General features: G+C 49.1%; 1 long non-coding RNA gene across 1 annotated transcript; it reads right to left on the minus strand.

Moving 5' to 3' along the window:
* Positions 1–1,466: 1,466 nt before the first annotated feature.
* Positions 1,467–11,755, minus strand: LOC122214493. Its single transcript, XR_006199906.1, has 2 exons — positions 11,292–11,755; positions 1,467–2,936 (listed from the first exon to the last, which is right to left on the minus strand). It is a non-coding gene; the product is annotated as an uncharacterized LOC122214493 (long non-coding RNA).
* Positions 11,756–20,057: the final 8,302 nt, after the last annotated feature.

A 20,057-nucleotide genomic window follows, 5' to 3' on the forward strand; every position in this document is an offset into this window, starting at 1 on the left:
CCAGATGAGATTGGGAGCCCATCCTGATCCAGCCGGCTTTGGCCGATGGATCTTAGCCACACAGAAAATGGCCGCCTCTGCAGAGCCCCCTGGGGTGGCTGTGTCACCAGGATTGGGATCGCAGGTTTCTGTCACAGGGGAGCTCTGGGAATGGCAGGGCTGTTGACTGCAGCGGGGGAAGCCCCCGTGAAGGAGTGGAATTTGATGGGTAGGAGTTTCGGAAGGGGCATTCCAGTTTGGGAGAAAACCATCTTAGAAAAGACCTTGAGGGTGGACTGAAGTCAGCTTTTGTTAGAGGACGCAAGGAGAGGAATGGTGGGAACCGGGGGCGGGAATTTAGACTCCATCAGGGGCCTTACAAGTCAGGCACACACGTTTGGACAATAGTCGAGAGGCACTAGGGAGCCATTAGGGGTTCTGGAGTACAACAGAGATGTGAAAATGGTACTTCAGAAGAACCCGAGTGGCAGAGATATGAAGCAGTTTGGAACAGACAGGATCAGGGTCAGGGACTCCCATCAGGAGGTGGTTCCATTCATCTAGATGTGTGGCCAGGAAACAGAACAGAATTCCTGTTCAGAGAGGTTTTCTTTCTTATGCTTAGGCACCTTTTAAAATTTCTAGCCCTCTTGCAGAGGCAGGCAATTAACATGTTCACATGACACTCTGTTTATTACACAACTCACACAGTCCGGTTTGAACCACAACAAAAGACCTATTTGAATGAACACAAATCATAGAGTAGGTTGGTAATGAGTCACAAGCTGTTTTAAAAATAGCTGTTTTGTTTACTGAATTCACCTGTTTGCTAAATGCCTGCATTTAACTTCCATACCTCTTGCTGTGATGTTTTCTGGTTTCTTACCTTCCGTTTTTAAGAATGCCACGCTCACTTCTGGCAGAAGCCACCTCAGTGGTGATTGTTTAATTGGCATGTGTTCTCACATGCTGCCGGAACACCACCACGTTAGCTACCCAACCCTCTGTGGCCCCTCCAGAAAACACAGTGCACTGCATACGTAAGTGAGCTTGATTAGCTTTTCTTCGAGAAAGTACTTCACGGTCTCTAAAAGCTAAAGATGTAAGATTTAAAAATACGATTAGCAAACAATGCACGCCAGTGATGGTTCTGCTCCCTCTGAACTAACTCGAATAATTTGATTTTCTATTGTGTTTTGAACACCGCTACTTAATGTACTGCTATTGCTATGAAAGAAATGTCCTGCAATTAAATGAGGAAACACATGAATATTTGGAGATCTCCTACATGCAGTGGTGCGAAAAATAAATGTGTAAAAGTAGATACGTAAAATGCGAAAAACAGCGCGTCTTAGAATTGGTGAAGTAAGAGAGATTACAAGAGTCTTTCGAATCATGTTTTCAAATGGGAAGTGAACCAGTGATAGCCTCGATTCTGCGCCAAGCTGTTAATTTTAATCCTAACCTAAATGTTATCTAACCCTATGGTTAATCTATTCTTAACCCTAACCAATGCCCATCCCCTCTCCCACTGCCCCTGTTCCGTTGATCACTCCATTCTTTCAATATTACGATAGAAACTGTTCATATCTGATGACTTGCCAGTTGTGTTGGTTGGGTGCTACAACAAAATATCCTAGACTGGGTGACTTAAGCGACAAACACCTATTTCTCACATTTTTGAAGGCTGGAAAGTCCAAGATCGAGGTGCTGGCAGATTGGTGTCTGGTAAGTGTCCCCTCCCTGGTTTGCGGACTGCTGACCTCTTGACTTCGTATTGGATCCTCACATGGAGAGGCCAGAGAGGAAGCGTCTCTTCCTGTAAGGGCACTGATCCCATCATGCGGGCTCCACCCTAGTGATCTGATAACTGTCCAAAGACCCTGTCTCCTAATACCATCGCCACCCTGGGGGTTAAGATTTCAACGTAGGAACTTTGGGAAAACGCACTGATTCAGTCCACAGCACCGGCTCGACTGTGATTTGATTTTCTACTGTGTTTTCAACACACGCTGTTGACTGTAAGATCCACCGTTACTTGATGTGCTGCTATTGCTATGAAAGAGACGTCCCTTTGTTGGGATCTTTGTCCTAATTTGCCTGGGATCTTGTAACAGCTCGTTGTTTTGTCTCCTTGCTCTGGTCCCACCCTCTTCTACTCCACCATATTGAAACCATCTTTCTAAAATCAAAATCTTATTGTACGGGTTTTCTATTTACTAATTTCTTTCCTCTACCTGGGATGTACGTTTTTTCCTTCTTGGCCCGGCAGAGCCCCAGTCCCTATGTTGCCTTTGTGAATTCGTTTGTGACGCCGCGGGTAAATTTTTGTTGCCGTGTCCCTTTATGCTCCCACTAGCACTTTGTCCAGAAATAAAACCCATGGCCTGGCCCTGGGTGGAGATGAAAACCAGGGCACGTGCAGGGTCGGTGCTAACGGATGAGAATGAAAACGTTGTCTGTGGTCTGACTAGCAGAGTTCTGGGTGATTCTTGAGGACCATAAATGGGGTTCCTAAGAGACCCAGATGTGAGCAAAGAGGTTGCGTAACTCTTAGCAGGTTGGGAATAGGAATGGGTGCCTGGTGGAAAGGCTGATGAGATTAGTTTCCTTGCTTGGCTCTTTTCTTGGGGTCTCCACATCTGGATCAGCTCTGGATTTAGCGCAGGCATCGGCAAACGATGGCCCACAGGTCAAATCTGCTTGCCGACTGTTTTTTTGCAAACAAAGTGTCACTGGCAAACGAGCATGCCTGTTTGTTTCTGTACCATCTCGGGCAGCTTGCTTTTATGCTACAACAGCTACAGAAAGTAGTTTTGACACAGACGACGTGGCCTGCCGAATCTAGGCACACTTACTGTGTGGCTCTTGACCGAACACGTCTGCTGACTGCAGATCTGAGACATCTCAGGGGCACCATCCCATGGCACCCGAGGCTCGAACACTTCTTGTTGCCCCTAGAAAAAGAAACAAGCAGAAGATGAAATAAGTTAACGAAAATAAAGAGGAAGTTTCAAGTAGCCCACAAAAAGAAAAATGGCAAAAACAATAAAAGCGGAGGGCCGGTTAAGAAACAACAAACCCAAGGTCCGAGCCAAGGTCTAGGTCTGCATGAATCCCTTTGAAAGTGCCTGGAAAAATGCCGTGTGTCTGCAGTGACAGTAGAATCAATAGCCAGGATCAGAGGTTTGCTTTGAGGGGTGAGAGAGCCATGGACGGGCTGGCCTTCGGTACCTGACGGGGACGCTTGTTTTTAACTGAGGGACACCAGCTCCTCACCATTCTCCCCTCCCCGTGCCCTGTTCCTTCTTCCCTGCTGGGGATGCCTCACGTCAGGCCCGCGACGTGGACGGCTGTCTCCTTTCTTCCCGCCCGCGGTCCCCCTCGGCTCTGAATTGTGCTTTGGAAGCCTAAGCTGGGCATTTGGGAGGACAGAGTCCGGGGCAAGGGGCCTCTCCTGTCGGAGGCGGCGCAAACCTCCCGCGCGGCCTGCTGAAAAGCTGAGCCGTTCCTGAGAGAACAGATGTCACCCCGAGAGCAGCAAGGGCGGGTTCGGTCGGAAGCGAGCATCCGACTCCCTGGCAGGCTCAGTCTAGGGTAGCCCGGGGCCTGGAGGGAGCCGATATTTCTGTCTCCTTTCCCAACTCTCGTCTTTGCTGTTTACATTCAAATGTCATCTTTTGCTAGAGGTATCTGCTGAGAGGGGTGATGGGGGTTCTCAGGTAAGCGGCTCCCAGGCACCAAGACCAGCCCCCCGGGTGATCTGACAGCGTGGCTGGCATCCAACAGGGCCATATGTCATGTAATCCGAACCCGGACCCTCTGCCAAGCCGGGCTATTCTTACTGTCGTTCAGAGGCAGGTTCCAAAAGAACAAATCTAGAAGCGTTTGTGGAATTGAGGTGCGGTCGAGACGATGTCCGAGGCAGAAGTTTTCAAATGTGCTTCTGATCAACGATAAGGAAGTCAAACGGCCCATTCGTCAGGCGTTTAACTCAGGGCCGTCCTTGACCAGGGGACGGTAGGGAAGGAGCAAGGCAGGGGGAGAGCCAGGGAAAGTGTGCAATCACTTGGTCCTGAGATCTGGAGCCACGGGGCTCTAAGAAGCGATGTGGAGATGGTGTTTCCAGCTGGTGCATCGAACACCAGGTCATCCGCACACAGAGCCTGCCCGCAAGACCTCTCTGTCCCCTGTCACCTTGAGACCTGTGAGGAGACGCCCTCTGTGCACACCCCTCAGCTGTTTGTTGCTCTCCCGTGGCTGACTTTCCTCAGTTCACCTAAACACGTGGTATCGGGGACTCACCCTGTTTCATCTGCACAGGGCAAGCAGTGTGTGTGTGTGTGTGTGTGTGTGTGTGTGTGTGTATGTGTTGCAACAAGTATAATGTGAGAGGAGTAAGTTCACTGCTGACAGGATTTAGAGAGAGAAGTCATGTGCTCTTGGGGGACGAAGAATGACTTGATGGAAGTGAAAGTGGGGACATGAGCTGGGTCTTGAGACGGGGATAGACTTTCAGTAAGAGAAAAGCAATCAGGTATAGCGCGGAAAAAAGCAGAGGGGTAGGATAGGAGGGTCGATGTGTATAGCTTGCCTTGAACGGTGGATAGGCTGTGGTCAGGGGAGCGAGAAGGGGCACGTTAGGTGAGATCCGTAATAGTGAGGATTAAGCTTGGCTGAGGGTGGCAGAAAGCCAACGGTAACAACGGCTCAACAGGATATAAATCTGTGAAGTCCAATGGTCCCCAGGGCTGGTATGGTGCCCTGGTTCTGTCTCTCTTCTTACTCCACTGTGTGGGACTTTCGTTGGTGGTCTAAGACTGCAGCATCATATGGTAGACATCAGGGTGAAGAAAGGGACCAAGGAGCAGGTGGTAGAGGCATAGGTGTCCTATCTCTTAGAGAGCCTCCCAGAAACTACTGCATAGAACTTCACACGCATTCCATTGGCGAGAACTTAGTCACATGGTCTCACCTAGCCGCAAGGGGTCCTGTGAAATACACTCTTTATTTTAGGTGTCTACATCTCCAGCAACACATTGGGGGTTCTTTTGCCGTGGAAGGAGGAGAGAATGGATGTTCGAGGACAACTGGTCGTATCTGTCCTAGATTATGGGGGCTCTTGAGTGTCAGGTGGAGAAGGATATACTAAAGTTCAGAGGTGATAGGAAGCCGTGAAGCTTTTGAAGGGGGGAGTGACGTGAAAAGGTGTCCTTTAGGAAAGTCAATCTGCCAGTGTGATTAGACAGATTAAGATGGGGAGAGACAGAGGTGGGGACACTGTCTACTGCAGTATTTCGGTGAAGGACTAGTGGTGACGACGGGAATATAATGGGGATGTAGGTTCAAGACTGTTTGCAAAGGTAATACAGCCGAGCTGGTCAGTTGAGAGGAAAGCGAAGAAAAAGTTGAAGGTGATGCAGAGGTTTCAAAACCTGGGTCCTTGGGAGAATGGAACTGGTAATATTTGAAGTGTAGACCAGTAAGAGGGGCTGTGTTAGGGAAGATTGTGGTGACTTTCGAATACGTTAAAGTTGAGGTTCCAGCAAGGCTTCCAAATGAAGTTTAAAATGAATAGTTAAACTTGTGGGTCTAGAATACAATGGCAAATCGGTTGCTCATGAGCCACACTTGGCTTTCAGAAGGAGTTTGTTTGTCCCGCGCTGGGTAAGCTGCATGACTTAAAAACAGCTGAGGGGCACCTGGGTGGCTTAGTCAGTTACGTGTTTGACTTTGGTTCAGATCATGATCTCCTGGCTCACGAGTCTGAGCCCCGCATTGGGCTCTCAGCTGTCAGCATCGAGGCCACTTAGAAAACTCTGTCGCCCTCTTTCTCTGCCCCTCCCATTTGTGCTCTCTCTCTCTCTCTCAAAATAAATAAATAAATAAGTTTATATAAAAAACAGCTGAATTAGTCGTTAATTAACGGCTTATTAAAAAATCTGCATTTTTGACTTCTTTTGGAAAAATCTTAAGATTTGGAATCACTGGGCCCTCATTCTTGCAAGACAACAATTGGCTTGAGTTGAGAGTGAAGAACGTGCTTTCTGCTTTGCAACAGTCTCCACCACTCCCTCGAGTCCAGCCGGGTGTATTTGTATTTATATTTATATTTATATTTATATTTATATTTATATTTATATTTATACACCAGCCTGGTATATATATTATTTATATTTCCTGCCTGGCTTCTGTAGGTATTTGGGTATTCAACCCCTATGTAGGGCTTAGAAAACACGTCAGAGCCACAGAAGCAGGCCCAGGAGCCATGATTTTAGGAAGACAAAGTTGAAGCCATTGAAACGAATGAGACCGATATAGGGGAGGGTGGAGAGATGGAAAGAGGAGAGCTCTAGAAACTTTGGGGCATCCCACATTTGCAAACCAGAAGACGAGTGGAGCCTGTAATGTAGACAGGAGGGAAAGTATCGTGTAGGCAGGAGGAAACCCAGAGCAGTATCATATCATAGAAACCAGAGAGTAAAGGATTTCGAGATGAAAATCAGCCAGTGTCAAGTGTTACCAGAAAAAGGGAGGAAAATGAATCTCAGCCAAAGGCCACCGGCTTTGGAGATTCAAAGGTCTTGCAGAGTTTCAGGAGAGTGGTGAGGGCAGAAGCCAAAGTGAGACACTGCTTTGACGTTCCTATTAATCTGAGTTCATCACTAGAAAGATGGCGTCTGGAGGAGAGGAGGGCACACCTGTGATTGGCCTTGGTCTAAACTTCTCACTCACCTGGTGAGAGGGGACTTCTCACTCACCTGGGGGTGGGGACGAGACAGGAGGGGAGCGGCCTGTTCTCCAGGGAGGAAGACGCTTCTTGTATTCCACATCTCTAAAATGCCAGGTTCTTTCGATACGTTCCCTCATCTAATCCCCACGAGAACCCTGGACTTAGGTCTCATTATGTGCATTTGTATGGATGGGGAAACTAAAGCTTACAGAGGTTGGGTGATCTGCTTCAAGTGACTCACACAGTGACAGAGCTGGAGAGTTAGGATTTGAATGTGGGCTCTGTCATCCCTGTTCTTTTCACGCACCAGCCAATTCCATTGTCTTGAGGGGGGAGCTGAGGCACCTTTTCATCCTCTTGTACCTAGATCTTAGCATATTACCCACCTTCACTCATGGCTACGTTCAGCAAAGGACCTTCCTCATAACTTCGTAGCGCTATTCGGTTCAACAGTGACATCTTGCTCTAAGGGTGTGCCGAAATGGTTAAAAAAAAAAAAACCACTAAAGTTTTGAGGTGAAAAATCACTCCTTTTGAGTCTCTTCTTATTTAACACACAAAAGGTCTTTGCTTTGTCCCAGTTACACTAACATCTCAGTTATTTCCGAAAATTACGCGCCATGAATAATACCCACATTACCGCCATGAAAAATAAAAGTGATCTGTGTGAATGCGACCAATCCATGAGTGGACTGGATTTATTTCATTATAATCTCGCAGCATAGGTCAGAATACCCAATCCTGTCTTGTGAGAGGGAAGACGAAGGCAAAGGCATGACCCTCCTCATACAATACGTAGCGCACGGTGGGTACTTAGTTCATATTTCAGTGGATGAGTAGTATTCTCAATGGCAAAGTGGTAGACAACTCTGTCCTCTCCCACCTACCCTACATCCGCTGGCTTTGAGGTGATGAAGGCAGAGCTCAGGAGTCCAGGTTTGCAAAATCTCCCTATTTCTATCACTCTCTCTTCCCTTCGGGGGATCGACGACTGGCATAATAAGACCTAGTATTTCTCTAGCACTTTGTGCCAGTTACCGTGATAAATGCCTTGGTGTGCACTCGCTCTTTTTATTTTCGAGACAACGCCTTTTGGTTTGTATTCTTAGTGTCTCCGTTTTACACATGAGGAACAGACAGCCTGAGGGGCTGGAGGATTTTGCCCAAGACCACTCAGGAAGCGACTGAGCTGGTTTCAGATTCACCCTTACCCACGTCCCTGCGTGCCTGCTACGGAGTCGGCTGTCCTATCAGTGGCCAGAACCAACCAGTGTAATTACCAATCGGTTCTCCTTCTGAGGCAACGCGGGGTCCTGGTGAGCTCGCCTCGTGTCAGACCCAAGAGTGGCTTCTCCTGTGGCCTGGCTGGATCTCTCTTGGGGAGAGGACTCTTCGCTTCCATTTTCAAAATAGGGGAGTTCAAACCAAGGATGGATCCTGATTTCTGGGCCCTGAACCAGGGAGCACAGTCCAACAAAGGATTGTCTTCCGAACGGTGCCATTTCTTCCGTGGAACGTTTTGCCGGGGAGCGACCGTGAAAACCTATTTGCTTCTGTAGTGAACGATTTTTGCTGTTCAAAAGAACAGAGTGCCGATGCAAAATTGAGATCACCCTGGAAAATCCGGGGGAGACTGCTCGCTTCCAGGGCCCTCCATCGCTGTAATTGTGAGAGTGGTTTTGTCAGGTTGGGTTGGGCACAGGCTGCTGTATGGCTCCGAAATGCAGATGGCTTCTCCTTTGGGAAGGGGCAGCGCTCCGTCAGGGACCCCTCGTGTTAACAAGAAACATAAGGTGGGGATGGGCAGGGGGCTTAACAAGGTATTTATCACGGCGATTGTGCCCAGGGGTTGCTCACGGTGATTGCTTCATAAATTTTAGCAATCTTCCCTCCTCTGATTTATGTGGCTTTTCTAAAGGGCATTGTTCGGCAGTACATTAATGCGGATGCTAAATATAGCTGGAAGGAGCCCAGTGCTGATGATCCAGTGCCCGCTGGAAGGCAGGCATCTGCCAGTCAATAACCTACTTTTGTTCCCGTCTTTCCTGCTAGAATATATCATGCCGTAGAGGCTATTTATATCTGGAAAACATTCTGGAAGTTGTTAGAAATCCTTCCTGCCGCAGCGCGCTGCCCTCCCAGGAACTGCTGAAGTGTAAATGTGCAGCCAGGCGTTCCTCCCAGCAGCGCCTGGACTGAGTGACCTTCATGGGCTCCATCCTTCCTTTGCAAACAAAAACACCAACTTGGAATTTTAATTAAAAGGCAGCGAGTGGGCTATGAAGCTCACGGCGTTGGCTGAACTGCTGGTAATCGCAGTGTGGATTTGAGGTCACCCTTGCGGAGCCTGTAACGTTAACTTATCAGGGACAATGCATCGGCCGAATTTATCTCCAGCTTCGCCAGGAGGCAGAGGCTCAGAAGAAGAACTTTCTGGTGCATGAAACAGTACAGTTAAGAGCACGGGCAGTTCTGTTAGACCGTGCCAGCCGCTGTCCCAAAGCTGGGGAGAGGGGGCTACATAGATCACGTCCTTTTGGTGGGGACCATGTGGAACCTATTGGTTGAACCCCGCAGCACCGGTCACCCAAGTGGGGACAGATGATACAGCTCTGATTGGCGATGCGGCGAGGCTCTCAGAGCCCTAGCGGTTCAGCTGGCCCATAAAACGAATTAAGTCTGCCTGAGTGGGTTGTTTTGCATTGAAAAAGTTATTTAAAGCCTTTTAAAAATAGCATTATTGGAGGCTGTTATTGGTTTGCATTACTTTGTCAGAAGGCACACACTTGTTTATTGCAAGGTCTGATTCCCAGATTTAAAACCACCTCTAACTAAAAGGATCATCCCTATCTTCAGACATTGGCCACCTTGAGTGGTCACGGTGCCTGGCCTCTGGAGCCCCGACGTGGGGGTGGGAGGCTCCCAGCCTAGGTCACCAGTGGGATCCCCGGGGAGCTTTCGGAACAAGCACGTTCCTGGGTTGGCCAACATACTGTTCGGCGAGTCCGGATCCGGGTTTTAAGGGGTTTCCAGAAGATTTTGATGATTGAGATCCTTAGGGAGCTCTCGGCCAGGGAGTTTTGGAAGTCCAGTCTAGTCACGGGATAAAAGTAAAAACAAGAGGAAGGAAAGGGGAGACTCAGATGAGTCCACCGGGACGATCTCCCGCTCCTCCCGTGAGGATATCGGGAAGGACCAGCAGCCCGGTCAGCTTCTGCTGCAAGGGGCTTACTCTGTGCCCGCCGTGATAGTGCTCCACACCTTACATCCCTTAGTCCCAACCATTGTTGAGCAGATGGCAGTGTCCCCATTGTACAGATGGGGAGGTGGAGGCATGGAGTCATAAGTCCTCGCAGTAGAAGGTGATGGAGACGTTGGCTTGGCCCCCGCTGCCCACCCTGCCTCAGTTTCCTCTTGGACTGTGACAGACCAACCTGACCCCACGCAGCCACGCTTCCTTCGCCACCTGCAGCCACAGAACTGAGCCCCCCTACTTCTACGGCTGAGCGTTGGGGGGGGGGGTGGGAAGCCAGGGTCCCCCCACATCCCAGTCCTCTGCTGCTCATAGCGTCAAGCCCCAAAGCTAACCCGAGGTTCCACACAGTTTGCCAGGCTCCCCAGTGACGTGGCCTGCTGTCCTGCACGCTGTCTGATGGATCCCAGAACCCGGGGAGGGGAGAAGGGGGCAGGGATTGTAGGGCTTCAAGGAGATGGGTGAGGTGTGGGATGGGAGAGGCCGCATTTGTAGGACTGGCCGATTTCTGTGGCGTACGTCCTCTCACGGCCTAACAACTGGCGTTGAAAGCTCCCGAACACCCGACCGCTGAAAATTGCGTGTCAACGATGAAGAGTGCGCCTGGTGTCTGTGACCAATGTCTGGGCCGGGCTGGCGCGTCCCTGCCTGGTCGTTGCCTCTGTCTGCCTCGTTTCCCACGCTCCTTTGGGGTGGCCTCCTCCAGCACGCCTCCGATGCTCTGATGCCCCTCGGTGTGTCCCACGCAGTAGGTGCTTAGTAGACGTTACCTGAGGGAACGGACCTGGCCTTCCGGGCCCAACTCCCACTGCACGAACAGCTCACGCCGCACGCTTCAGCCGGGCGCAGGGACCCCGTGAGCCTCTGGGCTCGAAGTCACCGTTTTAGCGGGTCCGGGGTCCGGGCGCCGGTCGCAGAAGCTGTTCCAGTGCACGACGGGTGGGCACGGGCCAGACGGGCAGAGGGCCCGTCCTCAGACGCCCCGAAGCTCAGGTCCTGTGACGCGGCCCCAGAGAAGGCCGCCGGGCCGCGGGGCGGCCAGAAGCGAGCAGAGGTGGAGGGTGGCTCTTGGCACTGACCTTCTGCGCAGAGCCAGTCTGGGGCAGGTTGACAAACGGGGCCAGGTGCCGAGAGGGCAGCCGCAGCTGTGCACTGGGAGCAGGTTTTGGGAGCCGGACGCTGGAATTCTTAAGGCCCTCCTCCCTCCCTCTCACACACCACGGCCAGAAGCCTCTTAGAAGAGGAAAAGAGCGACGGGGATGTGGTCGTCCCTTACTTAACTGCTGTCTAGTAATATCCACCCCCCCCCCCCCCCCCAGGGCTTACCGTAGTGTTCACCCCACGTCCGACTGCTCTCCGAGACTCATCCAACTATCTGGAGCCTTCAGGCCTGTCCCTCCGCCCTGCCGCCTCTCAGTCGGGCCCCCTGAGGCCTCCTCGGATCAGGCCACCGTCTCTCTCTGGGGTCTTCCCGCCTCCGTTCTTGCACTCCTCTGGGAGTTCTTGCCCGTTATCCCCTGGGGCAGTTTCTAGAAGGAGAATCTGCCCCTCGCCCGGAGGAAAATGTCCGCTGTCTTCAGGGTGGAGGCCTCATTTCTTCGCGAGGCCTCTGGGCCCCGCTGGGATCTGGCCCAGGAACGTGCTTCTGGTTTCCTCTCCCGCACATCCTGAGCTCCAGGCCCACCGCCTGCCCTGGGCTTCTACGCACCTGCCCTGCTTGTCTTGCCCCGGCTGCCCCGGCCTCCTCGTTCGCTCGGCCGGCTGCTGCCTGGCCCCCTGGTCTCAGTTCCCCTTTATCTCTTTGCCTAGACTCATCCTCTGGGGCCTCCCCCTGCCCTGAGTTCCTCTGCGCTCCCTCACACGTGCCCGCTTCAGCACCCCGGGGAGAAATGGTGACAGCTCCTCGTGACCCATGTACCCCGTTCACTCCGATGCCAGTGACATATCAAAACGCCCAACCTGCGGCAGGCACACACAAAAGGCGCTTGGAAAGTGGATTTGCTCTGGGGCACCTGGGTGGTGCGGCCGGTTGAGCGTCTGACTTGGGCTCAGGTCGTGATCTCATGGTTTGTGAGTTCGAGCCCCACGTGGGGCTCTCTGCTGTCAGCGTGGATCCTCTTCGGATCCTCTGTGCCCCCCTCCTCTCTGCCCCTGCCCCGCTCGCACTCTCCCTCTCTCAAAAATAAATAACAGACATTAAAAACCAAACCAAAACAGAGTGGATTCACTTCAATGGATCATTCACCTCTTGCCTGCTCGCCTTAATTATGGCAAATCAGAATTCGGGCTCCACAGCTCCCCTGAGGGATCGCTGGGTTGAGGGAAGGTGAGGGGCAGAGACACGACACGCGAAGCAAGCAGCGGGTAGCGTAGTGACAAAATCACAAAGAATAATTGTGCTGCACGTGTGAGCGCATACGGCATTGGATTACAGGCCCTAGAGGACAGAGAACACTCACACCTAATTTGCCTCGCACACCGCCCCGCACAGTGCCACGGACAGAAAAGAGCTTGCAAAACACCCGACAGCTCAGGAAGCTAGCGTGTGTCCGGTTTAACCCTGGCACCGAGCCTACTTCTCTGGCCATAATGCATCAGCCTCCATGGGCAACCTGATTTCAGTACGGGGACGTTATTTTGCGCAAACATCAACCAGGGAAATAAACATCTGTGGTGTTGTGTAACCGGCTCATCTGGCCCCCAGCAGAAAGTGGGTCATTGAAACGTGGGTAGAAAACCGCCTAGGTGATGCCTTTGCTTGGGAAAAGACATGATTTAAGTCCCCTCTGTCGTTCTGATACCAGAGGCCATGGCACCATGACGTGGATGGCAATGTTAAAAGGACGAGACACAAGCCTTCTGGAAGACCTTGGCCCTTTGTCTGATGTGTCGGTTTTGATTTTTATGATTGATGATGCCGTGAGTCAACACAGCAGCAACATCCACAGCAGCCCGTGTGGACGCTGTGCCGGGCGGCTGTTGGACTTCCATTCTACATACTTTTCTCAAACCGACCCATGTGATTTTCGATAACAAACAAACCGACCCAAAGCCTTTGCCACTAACTCCGAGTTTCTTGATCACGGTTGGCAACTTCCTGTTTGTTTAACCCGGTGATGTGCTAACTGGATTCTACTGAGTTTGGGGAGAAGGGAGTCAAAAGCAACATCGTTATTTCATCACACACATCGTGTGTGAGTAAATCATACTCCGTTTCGTGGGACGTTTAATACAACTCTTCAGTAAACAGCAGTTTTTAAGTAGGCTCCTGAGAGTGAAATGAACGCATACTCTAAAACTCAGCCATTCGTCTGCAGTCCTCGAGGAAGTACATTAGTGCTTTGGTTTGTCAAGAGCAGTGTCTTCCAAAACATACTTCGTAGCCTCGAGATCGTTTTGACTTGATTCATTGATACGAGGGGAAAGCGATGGTTCATAAATTTTTAGGTTTCCAGTTACAGAGTCTCATGGAAGAATAGTGCTAACAGCCAAAGCTGCAAAGCCAAGTTCCATCAGGTACACGTTTGTCAAAAACAACCAGGGTAGAGATGCTATAGGAAAAATAAGTCACACGTATTAGACATTGATTATATGACAAGATTTCTCCATGTATTATCTCATTTAATCCCATCGGGTAGTTACTATTTTTGTGCCCATTTTACAGACGAGGGAACTGAGGCTTATGTACATCGCCTATGGTCACTTAGTAAGCGGCAGGGCCAGGAGTTGAATTAGGTGATTTGGCTCCAGAACTTGCAAAAACATTCAGTCCCTGAAAGTGCCACCCTGTACACAAATGAATGTGGGTCCATTTTAGTCTATAAAATAGGCAGACTTATACACCAAGATCCGTATTCTAGGTGACTCACGTGCTGAAAAAGGCTTCTCCTTCTGGTTTCAATTCTAAGGTAAAAATAAGATGTCTTTTATTTGTTCTGTGGATTTTTTCTGACCGTGTCTCCGGGAAAGTAAACTGGGTGGAGAACTGATGGGTTGATCTGAAATATGGAGCCCATGGCACTTGTGTATGTTCCAGAGAGGGTTCCTTGTGTTTCACCTCCTGCCCACATCTCCTTCTCCCTCCCCTCCCCACCCCCCAAGGTCAAACCCCAGCATTTCAGGGTGCTAGGTAGCTATGGTGGACTTGTGCCTTAATGGGATCTGTCATCCAAGTTCCTAGATGCTCCACATTCCCAGTGCCATAAACTTACCTGGGAACAATTGTGGGTTGGATTGTGTTCCCCAGAAAGCTATGTTCCTAACTCCTAACTTCTGGTACCTATGGATGTGACTTGATTGGAGATAGGGTCCTTGCAGATGTAATCAAGTTAAAATGAGATCGTACTGGATTAGGGTGGGTGTGGATGCTGACTGGTGTCCTTACAAGAAATTTGGACACAGATATCCAGGGGGAAAGCCCTCTGAAGACCCAGACGCACGGAGGAAAGAGGTCATGGGAAGACGGAGGCAGAGATTGGAAGAGCTTCTTCCCAGATTCTGGGAGAGAGGCCAGGCAGCGTCTTTCTCTAGCGCCTTCGGAGGGAGCATGGCCCTGCCAGCACGTCGATTTCAGGTTTCTAGACTGCCGAACTGTGAGTCGGTAACTTTTTGCTGTGTTGAGTCCCCCAGTTTGTGGTATTTTGTCAAGGCAGGCTGAGAAGACTAACCTGCGAATCTTGTTAAAATACAGATTCCTGAGCGACCCCTTCCCGCCCCCGCCACGGGTGTCAATTTTGAGCCACGGGTGGGGCTCATGAAAGGGTTTTTTGTTATTTGTTTTTTTAATAAAGATGCAGATGATGCTGATGTGGTGATGTGGACTTATGGGGTCGTGGAAAGCGGACCAGCCTTTCAGCATCAAGACTCCAGAGCGTTTTGCAAGTTTATTTAATAGAACAAAAAAGATGCTTATCACTGTAAATGATAAATAAAGAAAAAGACAAAAAGCCATGCTACTGGTTTTGTAAGAGGAGGTGTAAAAGGAAAGTGAGACAGTGTTACAGATAAAGCCTTGCTATCTGCACACCTGTCTGGGCTCTGAGGCCGGCATTCAGGTTCACACCCTGTCTTATCTTTATTACCTTCTTTATCTTTAACATTCTCGAGTTGACCCGCTGGGGGGGGCGTTGTTTTGAACTGGGAGATACAGAAATATCTTTACTTAACTTCAAGCTTGCCTTCTGGGCTTCTACTCCCTCGGTCCACTCCGTAGCCGGAAGGGTCTCTCTTAATCCAAGATCGATGTTGCCTGACTCTGCTTAACCCCCTTCCACAGACCGTCCTCTTCAGGATCAAATGCTCTACCATGACATGGGGCTCTTTGCATCTGGAACCCTATTCGTGCCTCCAGCCTGTATCCCCAGCTGCACCACGTGGTCTTCTACCCTGCAGCCCGAACACTCTTGTCTATCCTCCCTCCGCCCCTGGCCGTCTTGCTGGTTTACCCTCCTGGGTTCCCCGAAGTCACTTCCAATGGGAAAGCTTCCTAAACCTCCAAGGCTGGGTAGGGCGCCCCTCCTCGGTGCCTCCAAAGAATCCCAGTTCACCCTCCTTGTGGCATGTGTCACACTGGCTGGACGTTGCAGGCTTGCTTCTGGCACCCGCCCCTCCCCACCCCCCCCCCCGCCCCGATCTGTGTGTTATGGACTGATGGTGTCCTTTCCAAATTTCTAGGTTGAAATCCTAATGTCCAAGGTCTTAGGAGGGGGGGCCTTTTCGAGGTGCCTAGGTCATGAGGGGCACCCATGGGTCTCCTTTGATCCTTCTGCCACGTGAGGACACAGCAAGAAGTCTGCGGCCCGGAAGAGGGCCCTTACGTGAGCGTGCCAGCATCCTGGTCTCAGACTTCCAGCTTCCAGAACCGTGAGTTGTTTAAAGCTGCACAGCCTTTGGTGTTTTGTCGTAGCAGCCCGAGCAGAATGAGGCAAACCCTAACCCTGGATGTGACGCTGTTAAGAAATGGAGCTTCTTTAAGTGGCAGTTAGGTTTAGATGAGGTCATGAGGATGGGCCCTCACGATGGCATCCGTGCTGGTGCCTTTATAAGGCGAGAGAGACCAGAGCTTTCTTTCCCCGCCATGTGACTTTCTGCAAGCCTGGAAGAGGGCTCTGGCTAGAACCTGACCTCTCTGGTACCTGATCTTGGATGTCCGATCCTCTAGAACTGTGAGAAACAATGTCTTGTTCGAGCCATGCAGTCTGTGGTTGTTGTTCCAGGAGCCCGAGCTCGGACACCATGGCTTCTGCGAGGATAGGGAACATGTCCTACCCCAATACCTGAGACATTGCCTGACACGCGAGAGGTGCTCAGTGGGTGTTTTTTGAGTTAATGGCAGCGACACATTCTCAGTTGTACACTGAGTCCTCACTCCTGGCTCCCTGAGGCCAATTTTCTGCTTTTCCTCTGCTCTTGTGGGTGGGCTTCTGAGCGATGTCGAGAAAGTTGCACAAGCTCACGTGATGACTGCATTCACCACCAGCCCCCACATCCTAACTTCTGTGCTTCTCAGATTGGTCTCATCCATCCCTCATGGGCATCGGTGCCCTTCCTGACTCAGCGGTGCTCGTGCTCTACGCCCCATTCCATCCCCATCACTCTCACAGAGAGGCTGGCTGCCCCAGGGGCCTCTATCAGCTCTCCTCGCTTCTTGCTGTCTCTCCCCTCCACGTCCGACCTCTCTCCCATTCCCTTTCTTGCGTCCCCTGTGGTCCCTTCTGTCACCTGGCTTTAGCCATAATCTCTTTAACTTTGACCCTTTCCTTTCCACAGACTCCTCCCTCTCCACTGAAAACATGCTTCTCTCTGATCCCTCCTAAAACTTATTTCACACAGTGCTTTCTTCTCAGATTTCCTCAACATCCACCCATCCATCCATCCATCCATCCTTCTATCCTTCTATCCATCCATCCATCCATCCACCCATCCACCCATCCTTTGATCCATCCATCCATCCATCCATCCATCCATCCATCCAGTTTTCTATCCATCAACCAACATGATATTTCAAATACATAAATTAAGATCAGGTCACTCTACTGCTTAAAATCATATAGGAGCTTTCCAGAGCACTTACGAGAAAATCCAAATTCCTTTTCCCCCATGCCTTGCAAGATGATGTTGGTATCACACCATCTGGTTCTTGCTTATTTCCCTGACCTTATCTCTTTCCATGCGTGCCTTTGCTCACAAGCTGCACTCACACTGGCCTTTGTTCTGTTCCTTTGACATCTTCTCTTTAGGAAATACAAACTTTTCTACTTGCTTGGGAACTGCTCCCAGACTCTGCATGGCTTTCTTCTTCTCATTCAGACCCTGGCTCAAACACCACTTCCTCAGTGAGCCCTCCTTTGACCATGCAATCTAAATCAGCACCCAAACTTCACCCCAGCACTCTCAATAGCCAACTGGATCTCTTTCTTTTCTAGTATTTATAGAAGGATAATATGACATTTTCTTTGTCATTAGTTTGTTTGAATGCGGCTTGTCTGTCCCCCAATGCTACCCTCATCACTAGAAAATAAGCTTTGTAAGAGTGAGGTCCTTGTCTGTCTTCTTCACCAACGTATCTTTGGGACCTGTGAAGTATCTAGCACACAGAGCTGTACATGCTGAATATTTGTTGAATGCATGCATTCATTCATTCAACAAATATTTATTGAAATCCTTCTGTGTAGTATTTAAGTCTTGGATCTGTAGTGCCTAGGAGCTCACAGTCTAACGGGTAGATACATACATGTGCAATTATAATAATGTTGTAAGTGCCACAGTGAAGGCATGTATGACTCTGTAACAGAAGCCTCAGGGAGCCAGGCTCCCATTCCACCTTGGGGGTGTCAGAGAGGGCTTCTGTGGATGGAGAAATGGTAAAAAGCCTCAGATCCTTGATTCTACTCCCTCTTCTGAGTCATGAGACCCAGCCCCGCCTCCTACCTCTGATGATTTCTGCCTCATTTCTGGGGCCCTTCCCTCACATTGAAGGCAGACGTTCGTCAGGTCCTTTCTATGTGATGGCCGTACACTTCATTTTAGGGCCTTTGCACACGTTGTCAGAGGTTCAGTCATCAGCTCTGTGTGAGGAATCCCAAATACAAATCTTTAACTGGCATTTCCCCATGTAATTAGTCCAGTACCTCCAACAGCTTTTGAATTCTCTCTAGCTGGATAGACTCAGTATTTCTAACACCGAACTGGTGTTCTCCTCCACCCCAAATCTGTTCTTTATCTTCTGTTGCTAGTGCTTCTGCAAGCACCCAGGCTAGTGTCTTTAGAGTTAGTTAATATGGTTACGCCTTGATTCTCATGTCTCATATTCCATTAATTAAGAAGTTTTGGATTCTGCCTCCAAGATGTTCTCACATACGGTCCTTCCCATCTATTCTTGACTTTGGGCTTCCTTAACTATTCCTCATGATTACTGTATTAACTTCTCTATTTTTTGACCTTTCTCTCTTCTCTAATCTATTCTTTACATTTGATCCTAGTTATTTTCTGAAGGCAGACTGAAATATATATCCCTGTGTAAAAACCTTCCTTATGAGATCGTTATGCGATCACTTAACTTTGCCAACACATACTCTGTACTTTATTTATTTATTTATTTATTTATTTATTTATTTATTAATAAATGTTTATTTACTTTTAAGACAGCGAGAGATAGAGTGTGAACAGGGGAGGGGCAGAGAGAGAGGGAGACACAGAATCTGAAGCAGGGTCCAGGCTCTGAGCTGTCAGCACAGAGCCCGACACGGGGCTCGAACCCACGGACCATGAGATCATGACCTAAGCCGAAGTCAGATGCTTAACCAACTGAGCCACCCAGGTTCCCCTCTGTACTTTAACATCATGCCCTTTCATTGGCCTAGACTCTCCCCTCTGTTGTTTCCATATGCTAAAACTATATCTGTCTTCAAGATTCATTTCAAAAATCATCTATTTGGTAAACCCTCACTGATCTTACTGGTTAAAGTTAGTCATTTCCTTCTCTGTGTGTCCTAAAACATTTTTTTTTCCTAATCACTTCTAGCATCTATCTTATTGTAGCCATATCATATTTATTTACATACATTTTTATATTCTTTACTTTATGTTAAGTCTCTTGAATGCAGGGACTGCATTTTTTTTTTTTTTTCATTTGGCGTTTTCCTTTGGTGTTGGTCTGTCTTAGCCTCTGAGAAGCAGAGGCTAAGATGAGATTAGTTTTACAAGAATTTGTTAGGAACAATACTTGTGAGGGATGGGAGGGGTCTAGGATAGAAATGGGATCTGATTCTCAGGTCAAGGAGAGAGGGAAAGAAGGTAGGCTGAGTGGAACAATCTTAGTCTGCTGTGCAGTTCTGAGGGGGATTGGCGAGCCTATCTGGGATTCTGTCAACTGAACTGGCCTATCAGAAGAGTCCCATGTCTTACCGGAGCGAGCCTGCTTTAATATCCCTGCTAACTCAGTCATTGGTTGGGAGCAGCCCATGGAAAGTGTGACTTTGTTGTGAACGCAGTGGTGGCTTTTGTAGTTAGGGCTCTTGGTCGATTATGCTGTCCACAGGGATCTGAGAGTCTCATTTGGGTGGCCTCCATACTCTCTGAAGCTTCATATTTTAAAGACTACTTCTCTTTGTTCTTGTTCCTATGGATCTTCTAGAGTATTTACCTGTTAAGGCCAAGGTCAAATACACCTCCTCAAGGAAGCCCTCTCTGGATACTTCAGCTCACCACATTCTCTTTTCAGAATTCCTATACCCAGTGTTTAACCTCTTGCTCTCTGATGGTATCTTGTACATTAATTAGGTCTTCCTAGCTCATCTATGAGTTCCTTGGGGACAGCATGTGGGTCTTATTTTTTTGTTTGTTTGTTTCTTTGTTTTTTATGTCTCCTACAATGTTTGCCATAATACTGTCCATATGTCACTCCATAATTTATATCCATTTATATCACTTCATAAATTCTTCTCAACTGGGGTACCTACTGTTTACAGCTGAAATCACCCCCTCACATCTCAAGAATACTAATATTATCTTTTTTCTTGAGCTTTGTATCTTAGTTATTGGTTTTTAAAATTTACAATTAAAATTTTAAATTAAGAAATAGGTTAAAAATAG

The sequence above is a fragment of the Panthera leo genome, chromosome A1 (genome assembly GCF_018350215.1).
Source record: "Panthera leo isolate Ple1 chromosome A1, P.leo_Ple1_pat1.1, whole genome shotgun sequence".
NCBI lineage: Eukaryota > Metazoa > Chordata > Mammalia > Carnivora > Felidae > Panthera > Panthera leo.